The 16734-nt window shown below is 42.9% G+C and overlaps 1 protein-coding gene across 1 annotated transcript in view; it reads right to left on the bottom strand.

The window, feature by feature from the left end:
* The window catches only part of Clip1 (CAP-GLY domain containing linker protein 1), a 117239-nt gene extending 100853 nt beyond the window's left edge, over positions 1–16386 (bottom strand). The window contains exon 1 of the mRNA XM_005403083.2: positions 16166–16386. The gene's annotated coding sequence lies outside the window, so the exon portion shown is untranslated. The remainder of the gene's footprint in view (positions 1–16165) is intronic.
* Positions 16387–16734: the final 348 nt, after the last annotated feature.

Genomic DNA, 16734 nt, shown 5'->3' with positions numbered 1-16734 from the left:
TTCTATTTCTATGCTGAAAGAAACTGTCAATGAGTCTTTGGTTGATTAGTATTGCATTTCTATATCTGTTTTCATGAGAAGCCACTTTGAAGATATCAACATGTAATACAACAACCATTGTTAATTCCCTACCACTTTATTTGTAACTCCGTATTGTCTGTACTGTTCTTTTGCTATGTTATAAAATGTTGTCTGTTAATGTTTTCCTCCTTTTATTTTTAAAATAAAAAAAAAAAGAACAGGAAACTAGTAAGTGATGCTGAATGCTGTGATTTTGCAAGTGAAGCACCAAATAACCACCTTACCCCCGAGCACCTGATGGTGACAGCCATAGTAGAGGGTTTCCTGACCCTGGAGCCCCTTTTACAAAGCAGGCCAATGAAACTAGAGCCAACTGGTCAATTACGACCTCCATGGAGTGGTATTTAACAGCTGTGAGACTCAAGTTAGATAACTGCATTTGTTGACATCACTATACTTTTGAGAAGTGCGCTGTCCACCAGAAATAAAACGGCTGGGGCTACATGTACAGCACTGCACCCTGCCGTATGGCTTTCATGTTTTTACCTAGTTGTAAATGTTGTTGAGCAACTTCTCATGTTATTTATTACTTATGTATTCTCTCTGGGGAAGTGTCTGATCAGATCTCTTGCTAACTTTTTATTGTTTTGGGAATCTTTCATTCTTGAATTTTTATTTATTTTTATTTTTGAATTTATTTATTTTTAAAAGTTCTTTCTATATTTTTAGTACTAATCTTTCATCAGATATGTGTTTTGCAGGTATCTTTTTCCCGTCTATGGCTTGACTGTTTACTTTCATAAGTATCTTTCAAAGAGCACAAGTTTCAAATTTTGAGGAAGTTCATTTTATCATTTTTCTTCTACAACTCATTTTTTTGTGTCGTAAGAAATTCGCCGGGCGTGGTGGCGCACACCTGTAATCCCAGCACTCAGGAGGCTGAGGCAGGAGGATCGTTGTGAGTTCAAGACCAGCCTGGGCTACAAAGTGAGCTCAAGGCCAACCTGAACTGCATAGCAATACCCTGTCTCAAAAAGACAAAAAAAGAAATACTTACCTAACCCAAAGTATCCAGATGTTACCCTGTTTTCTTTGTTTTGTTGCTGTTGTTTGTTTTGTTTTTTTGGTTTTTTTCCGGTACTGGGAATTGAACTCACAACCTTAAGCTGGCCAGGCAGGTGCTGTGCCGCTGAGCTAAATCCCCAGCCCCGTTACCCTGTTTTCTAGAAGTTTTGTAATTTTAGCCCTTACATTTAGGTATATGATCCACTGTAAATTCATTTTTGTATATGGTATAAACTGAGGGTCTTTGATTTTTGCATATAAAACAAAGCCTTGCTTGAAAAATAGTGTCTTTCTCCATTGAACTGTCTTAACATTCACAAAAAAAAAAAAAAAAAATCAACAGATGTACGTTTAAGTGTATTTCCAGATTCTGGTTCTGTTGTTCTGATCCATGTGTCTATCCCTACATCAATACTACACTATTGATTATTATAGTTCTACCCTACATCTTGAAATCAGACAGTATGAGTCCTGTAAGTTTGTTTTTCTTTGTCAGTGTGATTTTGGCCAATTAGGTCATTTGGTTTTCTACATAAACATTAGGATCAGTTTATCAATTTTCCCCAAAGAAATGTGTTGGTGTTTTGATTGGGATTACATTGACTCTGGAGATCAATAAGGGAGAACTGGCAGCTTGAAAATCCTGAGTCTTCCAAGCCATGAACACAGTCTATCTCACTGATCTTTTTTGACTTCTCTTACCAACATTTTGCAGTTTTTAGCCTATAAATCTTGTACATTATTTATCCTGAAGTATTTCATTATTTTTGGTGCTATTAATAATAGATTCTTTAAAAAAAAATTTCAGGGTCCAAATGTTCATTACTAGCATATAAAAAATGGAATTAGATATATTTTAGGCTGTTAAAAAAAGCAGGTGAAATAAATGTAGCAATACTTAAGCCAATATATCAAAAATATCATTTTAAAATGTAATCAATAGGGCCGGGGATATAGCTCAGTGGCATAAGCGCCTGCCTGGCAAGCACAAGGTCCTGAGTTCAATTCCTGGCACCCAAAAAAGAAAAAAAAAAAGGAAAGAAAGAAAATGTAATCAATATAAAATTAACAGTATCTTACAATCTCTTTTTCTCATACTATGTCTTTCAAATCCTCTGTGCACTTCATACCTACAGCGGACTTGCCACATTTGTATATTCAAAAGATTTATGTCAACCAGGTACACTGACTGGCACATGCCCATAGTCCCAGCTACTCAGGAGGTTGAGGCAGGAAGATCACTTGAGTCCAGGAGTTCAGGGACAGCCTGTGCAATATGTCAAGACTAAGTCTCAAAACAAAAACAGAACAAAAAAACAAGACTCACGTGGCTTGTGGCTGCTAATTAATAGAAAAGGCCTATAGCCAGGCCAGCCTGGGCTACATAGTGAGATCAAGGCCAGCCTGAACTGCATAAAACAACTCTGCCCCCACCCCCAAAAAAATTAGCAAAGGCCTAAAATCCACATTTAATACAAAAAATGAAACAGTTTCCTTCTTTTGTTTTTTTGGGGGGTACCAGGAATCGAACTCAGGACCTCAAGCTTGCCACTGCATCGCTGAAGTAGCTCCCTTCTTGATATCAATAATATCCCCACCAACCAAGTACCTCAGGTCCCCCTGGGCATGTGACATTTGTCTTTCACACTCCATTATGACGTATATGTGAGGGAAAGGAGAGAGAAATGTAAAACTCTTTAATATAAAACCATAAAAAAAGAAAAAATGTGAACAATTTAATTGTTCTTTGTTTAATTGTTCTTATAATAGAAAAAATAGTGCAAGAAGAGAAACGTCAAAATCCCTATGTGACAGGTGATGCATCACACATAAGGAAGCCCTGCTGGTACCAAAAGTCACTGCCCAGGAAAACTGAGAGCTCAGCACCAAGTCTAAAAACACACCCACACAGAACTCAAAGCAAAGACAGAGACTGAGTTATGGATGAAAAATTCAACAAGTATGTTTCAAAATACAAGAAAGGAACCTGAGAGTTAGCAGCTGGTAGATTTAAGGCCAATATAGCAGGAGGCAGCATTTCAAGTACAAAGGAAGGGGTGAGAATTATTCTACAGGGAGGAGCATCACGCTGAGTTTTTGCTGCCAGTCTGCTTGCAGGAAGCCATGTTGAGCAAGGGATGGTGTGATAAGAACACGTGGAAAAGACAGGCTTCCAGGCTGCCAGGGAAAACTGTGAACAGAAAGGTGAAGGGTGCAGCTGCCGTGTCAGGTATTCATGTCATACCACTATCCGTACTCCCCAAACTAGCACACGGCCCTGGACTTAGAAAATCAGTCTACTGGTTATAACTTCCAAGGGAAGATCCAGGGAAGAAAAAGCATAAGTGTGCTACTGTCCCAAATTTTAACATCTGGAAACTTATTATAGAACCCTTCTTGTGCATACTTAAGAATGGCCAAATAACAGTAGAACACCTGTGATTGATCAGTGTTTGCCTCAATAATCCAGAGACTCCGAAGATAAAGCACTGGGGACTGGCGAGAGGGGAGTCTACTCTAAGGCAGAGTATCTGGAAAAGGCATGAGAGCTCAGTGAATTCCAACAGATGCTGGGTATATAAAGCCATCTAAGAGCTGGGTGTGCCGACGCATGCCTGCAATCCCAGCACTGGGAGACTGAAGCAGCGGGACTGCAAGTCTGAGTGTCACTCTGGCAACTTAGCAAGACCGTGTCCCAAAATTAAAAATTAAATGGGCTGGGGATGCAACGAAGTGCTGAAGCCCTGGGTTCAATCCTTAGTACCACTAGGAAACCAAAGAACCTTCCAAAAGCTTATCTCCTAGACAAACTAAGGAAAACATGTAGGTGCCACCAAAAACCGCTGAGGGTATAGGCCACAGAAAGGCCACTGCTTCCAGTCAGTGTGAGAACGAGGGAGGTGAACTAGGGAGACAGTCAGATAGGCACTGCAGCCCTTCAGTTTCAGCAGAGACTAAGAAGCTGATCTAAGGACTGACTGTAGGGTACAATCTGAAACACGGGTGCGATGTTTACCACGGCTGACGCCTGTCAGGATAGCAGGGAGAACTGCAATCTGCCCTGTGTCTTTACCACTCCATACTAACCAGGCATTCCAAGACTCAGGAAAAGCCTATACAGCTCTGCCAGCAATAAGCATACCTAAGAAAATTATGTTCCAAAGTAGAGAAAGATAGAACCATCTTCCATAGAGCTAGCTCTGCTGTTGAGGGACCTGCCTAAAAGGGTGGAGTAATGTCTCCAACTTGTCCAAGAAACATGAAAGATGAACAATCTGAGGGTATCTGGAAATGGCGCTGCTCTTATCAGAATGGCATCACTTACTGAAATACAACACAAAGTCTCAGCGTTACAGGATAAGAACCTAAGACTCAGAACAAATTAAACACTCCTACACAAAGTAAAACATAAAATTAAGAACATTTCAATATTTAACTTCTCACATAGACTATAAAAGTAACTTCTTAGTCTAGCTAGAAGGTGATCCCCAAAGACCACCTGGCTAAAGAAACTGAACTGGCTGCCAAGCGTGGTGGCACATTCCTGTAATCTCAGCACTCAGGAGGCTGAGGCAGGAAGATTGCCATGGGTTAGAAGCCAGCCTTGGGGCTGGGGATTTAGCTCAGCGGCACAGCGCCTGCCTGGTGAGTGCGACATCGTGAGTTCAATTCCCAGTACTGGAAAACAAAACAAAACAAAACAAAACGAAAAAAAGAAGCCAGCCTGAACTACATAGAGTTCAGAGTGAGCCTGAATTACAAAGCAAGCAAAGCAAGACCCTGTCAGAAAGAAAGAAAGAGAACTGCCAAGCACTGACAGTGCCTTCTGAAGTAAGCATTCAAGTTACAGTATTTTTTATGACCTGTTTTGATAAATTTACAGTTAATCCACAAGCTGAAGACAGAGCTAGTAACTGCATTTACTTGTGTACTGCTAAACGTATACATAACCCAAATCATTGAAAGCACGGCAACAAAATGACAAGCTGAGTTAAGGAAACTGAGAAGGAGACAAGGGGAGAGGCAAGGAAAACAATGACACTGTGTATGCAGACTTGGATTCAGCTCCACACATCACTGCGTCGATGACTTCACCTTGACCAGACTGACTTGTTATACCAACCCTACCGAGCCAGGTCTGCGAACAGGCACGTCAGAATCATCTTCCCTCGCAACAAGGGCAGGCGCCTGTGAAGCTGTGATCAGTGAGCCTCCCAGGGTGGGCTCCTGAAGAACACTCATGCGGTCTGTCCTTGTTTCACGCTACTGTCAACTATTCAGGCACCAACACTTCATTAGCCATCTCTAGGCCTGTGTGACCCAGTGAAACATGCTATCACATCTGCATGCTTTCTTTTTTTTTGTCTTTTTGAGACAGGGTCTCATGATGCAGTTCAGGCTGGCCTGAGCTCACTTTGTAGCCCAGGCTGGCCTCGAACTCCCAACAACTCTCCTGCCTCAGCCTCCCCAAGCGTGCACCACCATGCCCGGCCAATAACTACAATTAAACAGATTAAAACAGCAAACTGCTGGCAGGTGCGGCACTATACACCTATAATCCCAGTTACTGGAAGGTTGAGTCAGGAGGATCACACATTTCAGGACCATCTAGACAGGGGAGGCCAGGGGAAGTTTGACACTCCCTGGGTTCAATCCCCAGTGCAAAAAAACAAAAACCCACTTATCTCTAATAGAATAAAGTACAAAACATAAAAGGTAAGTGGACAGTGTAGTCAATGTTTAAAAGGACCAATGTAAAAAGAGGACACAACCCAGTAAGGGTCAGAAAATCAATTGGCTCTTAATTCAGAGGACGTTACAAGGAAGTTTTACTTCCAATTCTAAAAGATAAAGCTCTTACAGACAATATCCGTTTGTTTTGCAGTACTGAGGATTGAACCCAGGCCCTCTGCACTGAGCTAGTCCCAGCTAGCCTTCTATAAAACAGGGTCTTGCTGCAGGGTGTGGCAGCCTGCGTCTGTAATCCTAGCACTTGGAACTGTCGAGCTGGAGGCCAACCTGGGTTACACAGTGAGTTCAAACCAGTCTGAACTAGACACAGAGACCTTGTCTCAATAAATAAATAAGTACATAATAGGAATATAAGGTGAGAATTGAAGGACGGGGAAGAGACTGTCAAACAGGCATCTAACTGAGAAAAGCAGTAAGTTTTAAAACACGTGTGAGGAAAGCTGGGCAATTACCAGAAACTGGACTTGATCAAACATGACGTCGGAGATTAGGAGGAGCTGAAGATGAGATAGTCAGACAGGGGGTTCTCAGAGTGGCACCGGAGCTGAATCACACACAGTGTGCACGCTGTGCACAACACTTCCAGGTTTCAATACGATAAAATGAGTCAATAAAGAAATCTAAATGGGAGACGGGGAAAGGGTTTTGCTAGGTCACTAAATCGCTCGGGCTAAGCTCAAACCTGCAATCCTCCTGTCTCAGCCTCCCAGGGTATGGTACTGAGATTACAGCTTGCACTGTCCCATCTAATTTACCAAACAATTTAATTTATAAAATCAATCTGTCAATATCAATAATTGTTTGAAGACCATTATACATAGGACACTGATGGCAAATAAGTTTTACAATATCCATCATAACCAGAAGTAGGTATAACACTTTGAAAATTATGTTGTGCTTGAAAATTACGTGTTTTAAGCCTGAAGTATACATGACATTGTAGAGTACAAGCTGTACCCAGAGCAGTTTCAAAAAGGAGGGAGGAGAAAATAGGGAGGGAGAGTTAAAGCCCAACCCAGGCGGAGGGCTAGGACATTAGACAATGTTTTTTTAAGGATGGAATGCTGTGCTATGATGTAACTGCCTGCAATGAACATCTCTGTACAGCTCAGTCGGAATGAGGATTTATTCTGCTCCTATGACTTGTATATACAAAAATAAGCAGCCTCCAAAGTTCTTCCATCTGCAAAAGAATTTTTTTAAAAAGGATGGAAATCTGAATAATTTGTGCTATTCTGCTCATTTAGACAACATTCTATAAAATTCTTGCAACTTTGTAACTCTAACATATACCACTGCCTCAGAGACAGATCCTAAAAGAGATGACAGCTGTGCAAGTGGCACATACCTGCAATCTCAGCACTTTGGGAAGCTGAGGCAGGAGGAACAAAGTTCAAGCTCAGCCTGGACAACTCAGCAACTCAGTAACACCCTGTCTCAAAAAATATATTTAAAAAGCTAGGAAAGCTGGGCATGGTAGTGCACGTTTGTAATCCCGGCACTCAGGAGGCTGAGGCAGGAGAATCACCATGGGTTCCAGGCCTGGGCTACATAGTGAACTCAGGGCCAGCCTGAACTACACAGTGAGACCCTGTCTCAAAAAAAAAACCCCCCAAAAAAAAAAAAAAAAGCTAGGAATGCAGCTCAGTGTTAAGGTTCTAGGTTCAATTTCCAGTACTACAAAAAAAAAAAAAAAACTGACATTACTGCATTACTGGTTAGTATCTCTCAGAAGAACTTACTTAATAGGTCAAAAGCAGTCAATTAGATGAATGTGTAAAAAGGTGCAATGTGCTTAATATAGCAACATAAAATTTTAGCATCAGAAGAGATCTTAGCAATCCAGTCCAACTTCCTCATTTTACCACCCAAGGAAAGTGATTCTAAAAGTGAAGGTACTTGGTAAGGTCAGTTACTAAACAGTACAGGTCTACAGTTTAAACCTCTATCTCCAGATTAAAGACTCCTGACCCTAAAGCATACTGATGAACAAGGGTTTCTGACCTACATAAGTCGAGCACACCCTAAGCAATTTAGCAAGACCTTGTCTCAAAAGCTTTAATAAGACTGCGGGTATATTTCAGTGGGAAGGTCCTGGGTTCAGATCCCAGCACCACTAAGAAAGAAGAGAGGAAGGAAGAAAAAAAAGGAACAAAAGAAGAAAGAAAGTTTCTCGTCCGTAAAGAACAGCAAGATGCAAATGTCACTCTCAAATATAATAAATTGGATTCTCTTTCCAGTCTTCCCAAAAGAAGGCATGTCGTCACCTGCCCTTTAGCAGACAGGCATGGCCGATACCAAAAGCCAAAGTACACCAACTGTTTGTTCGGAACAAGAAAAGGACACAGGCAGCCCACAGAAGAATCAAGCATTTCTTTACTGGGCTCTCTCTGTCTCTCTCAAAGCTTTCTTATTTCTACTCTGCAAATAAGCAAATGTAATACTTGCTGCAGGATCTGAGATTCAGTGGAAAAAGTAACCATATTTTACAAAACTACAGGTCACCTGGCTATTCAAGAGATGAGATCAGTCTACTAAAACACATTCACTAAACAAAAAAGGAAAAAGAAAATGAACTTACTAATTCATAAATTTCTGAGCAACCATCCATGGTATGCTACCATGCCCAGATTTATTTTTTTTGAGACGGGATCTAAGTTGACTGGACTGGGCTTAACCTTGTGATTTTCCTGCCTCAGCCTCCCAAGTAGCCTCCCAACCTGGCAGAATTGGTTATTGTGACCTGCTTAGATAATCACCCACACAGACACACACAGCAAGTTCTACCAGAGCTTAGAAAGAAAAGCCCTACCTTTAATTAAACTATGGGAAACGGCCAACAAACACGCAAACGCCCTGAAAGATGGAAAGGCACAAGTTCCAACATGAGGACACAGCTGCTCGTCCATGCTGAATATGTAACACCTCACAAATCACAAGTTCTTTGCTGACAACTGTTCATTAAAAATATGCTCTTCAATAATGGCAAGACACTCCTACTCAAATTAAGTCTCTAAAACATGGCAGGAGGAAAAGGTTTTAATTTCCCCTACCAGGAAAAATGTTTCCCCCAATTCTTTTGGGGTTTTTTGTTTGTTTTTTGAGAAAAGGACTCACTATGTAGTTCACAATGGCCTCAAACTTGCCACAATCTTCCTGCCTCAGCCTCCAGAGTGTTGTGATTATAGGCTGTGCACCACCACACCAGGCCCAATTCTGATTGAACTGAACTATACTCCCAGCCCTTTATTTAAGATAGTTCTACTGGGCACACTCATCTGAAAAGCTTTACTGCCAATGTCATCAAAACACAGGTAATCCAAAGGCACCCAGAGATAGGCCTGGCGTTCCTCCACGGTCCCCTCTCCTGGCCTCTTGGGTATTTCAAAGTACAAAGACTGCCTCTGCATCACCTAACCCACCTTAAAAGGTAACAGGTCTGTCGAGGCCATCTCATCCACTACCCCTTTGTCAGTCCACTAAACCCATAGCTGAGCAGGGCAGGGTGCGCACTACCGCCACTGTACAGAGCAAGCAGCAGACCGTTAGAGGACAAACATGCCCAAGTTCATGACAAGTCAGATGTGGTGGCACACACTTGTAACCCCAGCACTTGGGAGACTGAGGCAAAAGGATCACTTCGAGTTCAAGGCCAGCCTGGGCTGCACAGCTAGTTCAAGGCCAGTCTGAACTACATGGTGAGACCCTGTGGGTTTTGGGTTTGTTTGGTTTTTTGGCACTAGGAATCATACTTGTCAGGCAGGCACTGTGCCACTGAGCTATATCCCCAGCAGACTGTCTCAAAACAACAGCAAAAGCAAGTTCACAAGGCAGAAGTGAGGCAACGGCAAATCCAGGACCTCAAACTTTCTTAGTAGTTCTTCTGATTCCCCACACTAACTTGACAAGAATACTGCTAGTAGGGGCTGGGGATTTAGCTCAGTGGCACAACGCCTGCCTGGCAAGTGCAAGGTCGTGAGTTAGATTTCTGGTACCGGAAAAAACCGAAAGAAAAAAAGAATACTGCTAGTAAAAGCATTACATTTCTAATTCCTTAAAAACAGAAATACAGGTTGGGGGGTATAGCTTAATGACACAGTACTTGTCTAGCATCCATGAGGCCCTGACCTTCATCCACAGCTTTAAAAAAAATAAATATACAAGTCCAGACGTGAACTTTTTTTTAAGTATAGAAGAAAAAAAGACTGGAAAGAGCAGATATGGTGGTGGATGCCTATAATCCCAACACCCTGGGAAGCTGAGGCAGAAGGATCATGAGTTCAAGCCCAACCTAGACAATTCAGCAACTCAAAGAGACTCTGTCTCAAAATTTAAAAGTAGAAAAGAGCTGGATGTAGCTCAGGGTGAAGGCCCTGTGTTCAATCTCCAGCCCAATAAAAGAAAGAAAGGATTAGAAAGATATACTTTATTGAGGTTTCTTGTTTTTGTTCTTATTTTTTTGAGACAAATCTCATTATGTAATCCATGCTTGTTTCATGCCGATCCTCCTGCCTCAGCCTCTGGAGGGATGGGACTGGAGGAGTGTGCCACCAGGCTGGGCTTAGATACACTGTAAAACATTGAAGTGATTACCTCTGAACAAGTAGTATGATGGATAATCTGCTTTTCCTGTGCTTACATGTGTGAGTATATTTTATAATTTACAAAGAACCCATATATAGCAAGAAAGTGTTCTGAGGGTTTATGGGGAGAAATTATTCAGCTTTTTTGGTGTTGATAGGAAAGGCTGAACCTAGGACTTCACGAGTGCTAGGCAAGCACTCTACCACTGAGCTACAATTCCCAGTCCCTTTAAGACAGGGTCTTATTAAATTACTCAGGCTGGTCTCCAATTTGCAACCCTCCTGCTTCAGCCTCCTGAGTACCTGAAATTACAGGCATGCAAAACCACACCTGGCAAGAATTCACGTTTTTTTTTTTAAGAATTCATGTATTTTTTTTTAAATTCACATATTTTAAGAAAACATGTTACTAAAATGTAAGGACCATTAAAAGATTGATACAAAGCCAGGCGTGGTGACCCACGCCTGTAATCCCAGCACTCGGAGGCTGAGGCAGAAGGATCATTGCAAGTTCGAGACCAGCCTAGGCTACAAAGTGAGCCCAAGGCCAGCATGAACTGCATAACAAGACTCTGTCTCAAAAAGACAAAAAAAACAAGGGCTGGGGATGTACGTCTGTGGGACAAGTGCCTGCTTAGCAAGCGCAAGGTCCTGGTTCAATTCCCAGTACCAAAGGGGGGGGAAAAAAAGACAAAAAAAAAAAAAAATTGATACATATAAATCTAAGAACCTCAAAAAAACTTCATTAGGGTGGGGATGTAGCTCAGTGGCATAAGCGCTAGCCTCGCAAGCCTGAGGTCATGAGTTCGATTCCCAGAAACCCTTCCCCCCCAAAAAACAAACTTCATGAGAAAATATTTTATCAAAACCAAATCTGAAAGCCGGGTGTGGTGGCACACACCTGTCATCTCAGCATTCAGATGCTGAGGCAGAAGGATTGTCTGGGCTACAAAGTGAGTTCAAGGCCAACCTGAACTGCATAGAGACACTTCTGTCTCAAAAAAAACAAAGACACAAAGACAAAAACAGGCAAAATTAAAGTGGGATCTAAACCAAGCTATTCTTTTTTTTTTTTTTTGTACCAGGACTTGAACTCAGGATATTGCGCTTGCCAGGTAGGCACTTGCGCCGTTGAGCTATATCTCCAGCCCCCCAAGCTATTCTTCGATACAAGAAAGCAAAGGAGAATAAAATATCAAACTACCTGTACTTAATTAGGTGTAAACTTATGCTTCTAAAAAATATTAGGGTAGCAAAACAACTGTCTTAGTGTCACTCTGATTTCTGAGACACCAAAGATGAGAACATGTATTTCCCCCAGGGTTGAGACACCAAACAGGCTTCCCAATAGCAATTTTGTAAGAGGGCCACTTACTCTTTTCAAGTTTTGCAAAGAGTATTTATTTACTTATTTATTTATTTATTTAATTTTGTGGTGCTGGAGCAAAGAATACTTTTTAAGATGCTATTGCTAGACCACAATAAACAGACAATTAAAAAACAGACCAACACAGGGAGTTACTGCTAGTGGAATCTGTCCTTTTTGAGGGGCCAGATGGAGATTTGTTGTGTTTTTCTTTTAAAAAAAGGTCTTTACTAATTGTGGCCAAGATTCCTTGGTACTTGGTGCCAGGGCCAGGATATTAACCCAGATGTCCTAGCCAAAGTCAAGGTTGGTTAAGTACACTCTGCCAATCTAAAAAAAAAGTCTCCCTCTGTTCCCTTGATTGGAATATGAAAATGTTCCCTGAAATTTTCAAAGCGTTCCACCAGTCAATATGTTTTCCTGTAAAAGCACACAATAACTTAAACGCTGATTTAAAGCATATGAATTGTAAGCACCTGCCTGGCAACTACAAGGTCCTGAGTTCAATTCCCAGTACCAAAAAAAAAAACAGTTTAATGCTGGGTGTGGTGGTGCACACCTGTAATCTCAGCACTAGGGAGGCTGAGGCAGGAGGATCCCTGCAAGTTCAAGACCAGCCTGGGCTACAAAGTGAGCTCAAGCCCAGCCTGAACTGCACAAGGAGACCCCATCTCAAAAAAGAGACTGAACATGGGCCAGGCGTGGTGGCACATACCTGCAATCCCAGCACTTGGGAGGCTAAGGCAGGAAGACCCCTGTGAGTTCAAGACCAGCCTGGGCTATACAGTGAGTTTACGTCCAGCCTGAACTGCAGAGCAAAAGCACGACCCTGTCTCCAACAACAACAAAAACATAAACCAGGGTTCAATTTCTAGCCGTATTTACTAGCTGTGTGGCCTTTTAGGCAAGTTAGTAAAATTCAAGTCTTACGCCTCAGTAGCCACTCCCATCTTTATCTTCATCTAAATGTCAATGATGTTGCATAAAATTATTCTGCATCTTTTACTATTTTTAAATAGTTTAATGAACATATTTTAAGGACAGTAGCTTGTGGAGCCTTAAATTATGTGTCCCTTACAAGCTTTTCACTTCAGGACATCTGCACTGGTTCCTCCTTCCAAGTGTGCACCTCCCCCTGGGAGCAGCATTCCCTCACTCGCTGTCTCTACTCACAAGCCAGGCTTTCAGTCAGATTTCCATTTCCGTAATCTTTATCCCCACATCTTCACATTCCTCCTCACCTTACTTCCTTTCTCCCTTATCATGTATCTTTTTTGTGTGTGTGCGTGTGGTACCGGGAATTGAACACAGGACCTTGCGCTTGCCAGGCAGACGCTTATACCACTGAGCTACATTTCCAGCCCAACGCATCATTTCCTAACATACGATATAACTACTTAGTATGTTCACTGTCTCTGTATTTTTATAGGTAAAGGGGAGTTCCAAGAGAACAAGTACTTGTTTTATTCAGGGCTGTGTCATCAGCCTCTTGAATGGCACCTGGCACACAGTGCGTGGTTCAGTAATATGTGTGAATACTAAATGAGACCTCATTACAGCCCACAGACAGCACGATACACCACAGCTCCCCAAGCTGCCGATCGTGGGTGGGAGTGCGGGGTAATCACACTTTAATAATACTGTAAGGAGAACTACAGCCTGGCCAGGACTAATAAACAAAACTGTCTACTCTTCCGATCACAGAAAAACACACTTGACCTTCTAGAAGTTACACGAATTTGGATGGTGAAAATTTACATGAGGTAAAGTCACTTTAGCTAACAACATCTAAAGCTTTCTCTATTAATGTTACATCGTCTTCTTTGCGATGCTACACTACCTTGTTTTGTCTCTAGCTTTGACATCGGTAAAACTCATCTTTAGAGGTTGAAGGTGGGGCTCCGGCAGAAGCAAGCTTAGCGTGAACAAGAATCTGGGGCTGTGGATGTAGCTCAATCCTCAGGACTACTCAAACAAACCAAAAAAAAAAAAAAAAAAAAAAAAAAAAGCTTCGTGATCCTCATATTTTTAATTATCTAAATAAGCATTTACTGAGCATATGAAAGTTTGCAGGTGCCAGGTACAACGGCGCAGAATCCTGCAGGGGCTTCATTAACATGAAGCACAACTCTCCACACCACTGATAACATGGTTTTGGAAAACCAGAAGTTCATCTGTAAATAATAAGCCAATATGTGACAAATTCAAAAGTGACTGCTCTTGTGTGGGATGAAGAGGACCAATCCCAACAGACAGCACTCGAAAAGCAAGAGCCAGGTAAGAGGTGTGGCCGTGGTAGAACTGTTTGCAAATTAGAGCCCCAGGTTCCATCTCCAGCACCATTTAAAAGATAAAAACAAGCTCTTCTGCCTCAGTCCAGCAAGTGCGAGTGCGTGCCCTTGCCTCCGAGCCTAACCATGTCGTCTCACAAGACTTTCACCATCACATGTCGTCTCACGAGACTTTCACCATCACACGAGTCCTGGCCAGGAAGCAAAGGCAGAATCGCCCCATTCCTCAGTGGATTCGGATGAAGACTAGTCATAAAATCAAGTACAGCTCCAAGAGGAGTAGCTGGAGGACCGATCCGGGACTGTAAGGAGCTGCACATGAGCTGCAGCACATTTACGCTCTCGGAGATCAGAAGATGATACCCTCTTTATCATGATTAAGACAATATCACCGTACCAAGCTTAAAAAATACCATGGGTCGGACAGTGGAACGTGCTTAATAAGGAATCTTAAATCTTTTTCTGTGATCAGCACTAACAGATCAACAATAAGTATCTGAAACTTTACAAAAAAAAAAAAACTAGAGCTAAACACTACTGAGTTAGTTCTCAGGCATCCTGGGTCACACAGGATGTGAAAGACTCAATGTTAGACACTAGGTTAAACTCCAGGAGGAGGACAGCAAGTCCAAGGATAGCCCTGGACATAGCAAGACTTTGTCTCAAAATTAATTAATTAATTAATTTCCCTCCTTCCTTCCCTCCCTCTCTCTCTCTCTCTCTCTTTCTTTCTTGTACCAGGAATCGAACTCACAACCTCACACTTGCCAGGCAGGCACTTGTGCCACTGAGTTATATCCCCAGCCCCTCAAAATTTAAAAAAAAAAAAGTTAAGGGGCTGGGGATTTAGCTCAGCGGCAAAGCGCCTGCCTGGCAAGCGCAAGGTCGTGAGTTTGGTTCCTGGTACCGGAGAAAAACCAAAAAAAAAAAAAACAAACAAACAAACAAAAAGTTAAAATATTTAAGTGGGAAGGGGAAAGGGGGGAGGCAGAAAGGAAAAAAAGAGACAAAAAAAGAATGGAAGGAAAAAAAGAAACAAAACTTTTGTAAATAGGGGAAGGGGCTGAAAGGAGGGGAGGGGAATAGGAAAAAACAAAGTAGCAAGATATATCATGTACAGGTACAAATTTCCTGTGATGAATGTGATCATTATGTATATCTAATGTACCAATAAAAAAATAAAGAAGGGTTAGGGATGTACCATAGTGCAAAGCCCTGCGTTCAATTCCCAGTACTGCCAAGAAAAAAAAAGATAAATAGAAAGACCATCAAATTCTAAACTCCTTGAGGACTGAGACTAGATTGCTCATGTTGTGTCGAAGCAATGATGAAAGAGTAGGAAAGGAGCCCGGCGTGGTGGCGCCCGCCTGTAATCCCAGCACTAGGGAGGCAGAGGCAGGAGGATCTCAGCAAGTTCGAGGCCAACAAGGGCTACACAGCAAGACCCTGTCTGGAAAAACAAAAAGTAGGGAAGGAACAATTCTGATCTTCAGACAGACATCTGTGCAGGGTCCCACCCAGTTTGTTTTTACAGTTTTGAACCAGGCCTGGTGAGAAGCCTAAGCCTACTTACCACTTGCCTTTCTCTGAACCTCAAAATCTGGGTACAAGCCCTTGGCCAAGCTATCGCCCACTTACTTTGCTTTAATAAAGGCTAGCCTTGCTCCGAGCCGGAGTTTCACCCACACTGGTGAAATAACTATGCACCTGGAGTCAGAAGACCTGAGTACAAATCGTGCCAACAGCATTTCTCAGCTGTGTGGCTCTCAAGTTATTTGACCTTTCTATGCCCTCTCTGTAAAATAGGGACAATAACAACACCCTTATTGGGTTCGGCTGATTCAGAGAGATAAAAACACAAGCCTGGCCTAGAGCCTGACCACAGAAGCCCTCAATAAATGTTAATTGTTATTCCCAGAGGGGAGGAAACGCCCCCCCCCCTTCCGTCCCCCCCGGGCTGAAGAACACCACCTGTGAAAAGTCACGCAGCGCTCTCCTGACTGGGGCACTACTGGTAACAGTACTAATAATAAAAATCCCAGGACCATCGCCATGTAAGCAGCAGCAGGCACGGCAAGGGTACTTACGGCGCTCTAACCGGCCAGCCAGTCCTAAGCTAAACGCGGAAGAAGCCAGCACTGCTGAATCACACACACAAAGAAAAAAACATTACAGAATCTTCTCCACCCTGTTCGAAAACAGTAATCAGCGCCCAAGTTTTGCTAAAAACAGGTATCTAAGCCGAACGCAGCCTGAACGCGTAACCTCTCCCCAGCACAGAGGTGGGGCTGCGAAGGGAGGAGGGAGTGGCGCCCGGCTCCGCCGGATGGAGAAGCCACGCGAAGCGGAGACAGCGGATTCGGCGTTCACCCCCCACCCAGCCGAAGCAGATCTCTGCAGCGCAGCAGACCCAAATTCGGGGACATCAAAAGGCTCTGCTCCAGCAATAGGCTCTGAACAAGTGTCATCCGTCTCCGAGCCAAGCCCTGGCTGCAGCCGCGGGCTCGAGTGACCCGGCGGCGGCGATTTCCGAGACTCGGTCCCGCTCGCCTTCCACCTTCCCGAGAATCACAGCCCGCTCGGCAGGAAACAAAAGCCGGGCCGGGCCGGGCCGAGCCGGGGGCCGGGCCGGGCGCGCTTCGTTCCCCCTCGCGGG

Source organism: Chinchilla lanigera, unplaced genomic scaffold, assembly GCF_000276665.1.
Source record: "Chinchilla lanigera isolate Chin_1 unplaced genomic scaffold, ChiLan1.0 scaffold00081, whole genome shotgun sequence".
NCBI lineage: Eukaryota > Metazoa > Chordata > Mammalia > Rodentia > Chinchillidae > Chinchilla > Chinchilla lanigera.
This window is presented reverse-complemented; position numbering and strand designations above follow the sequence as displayed.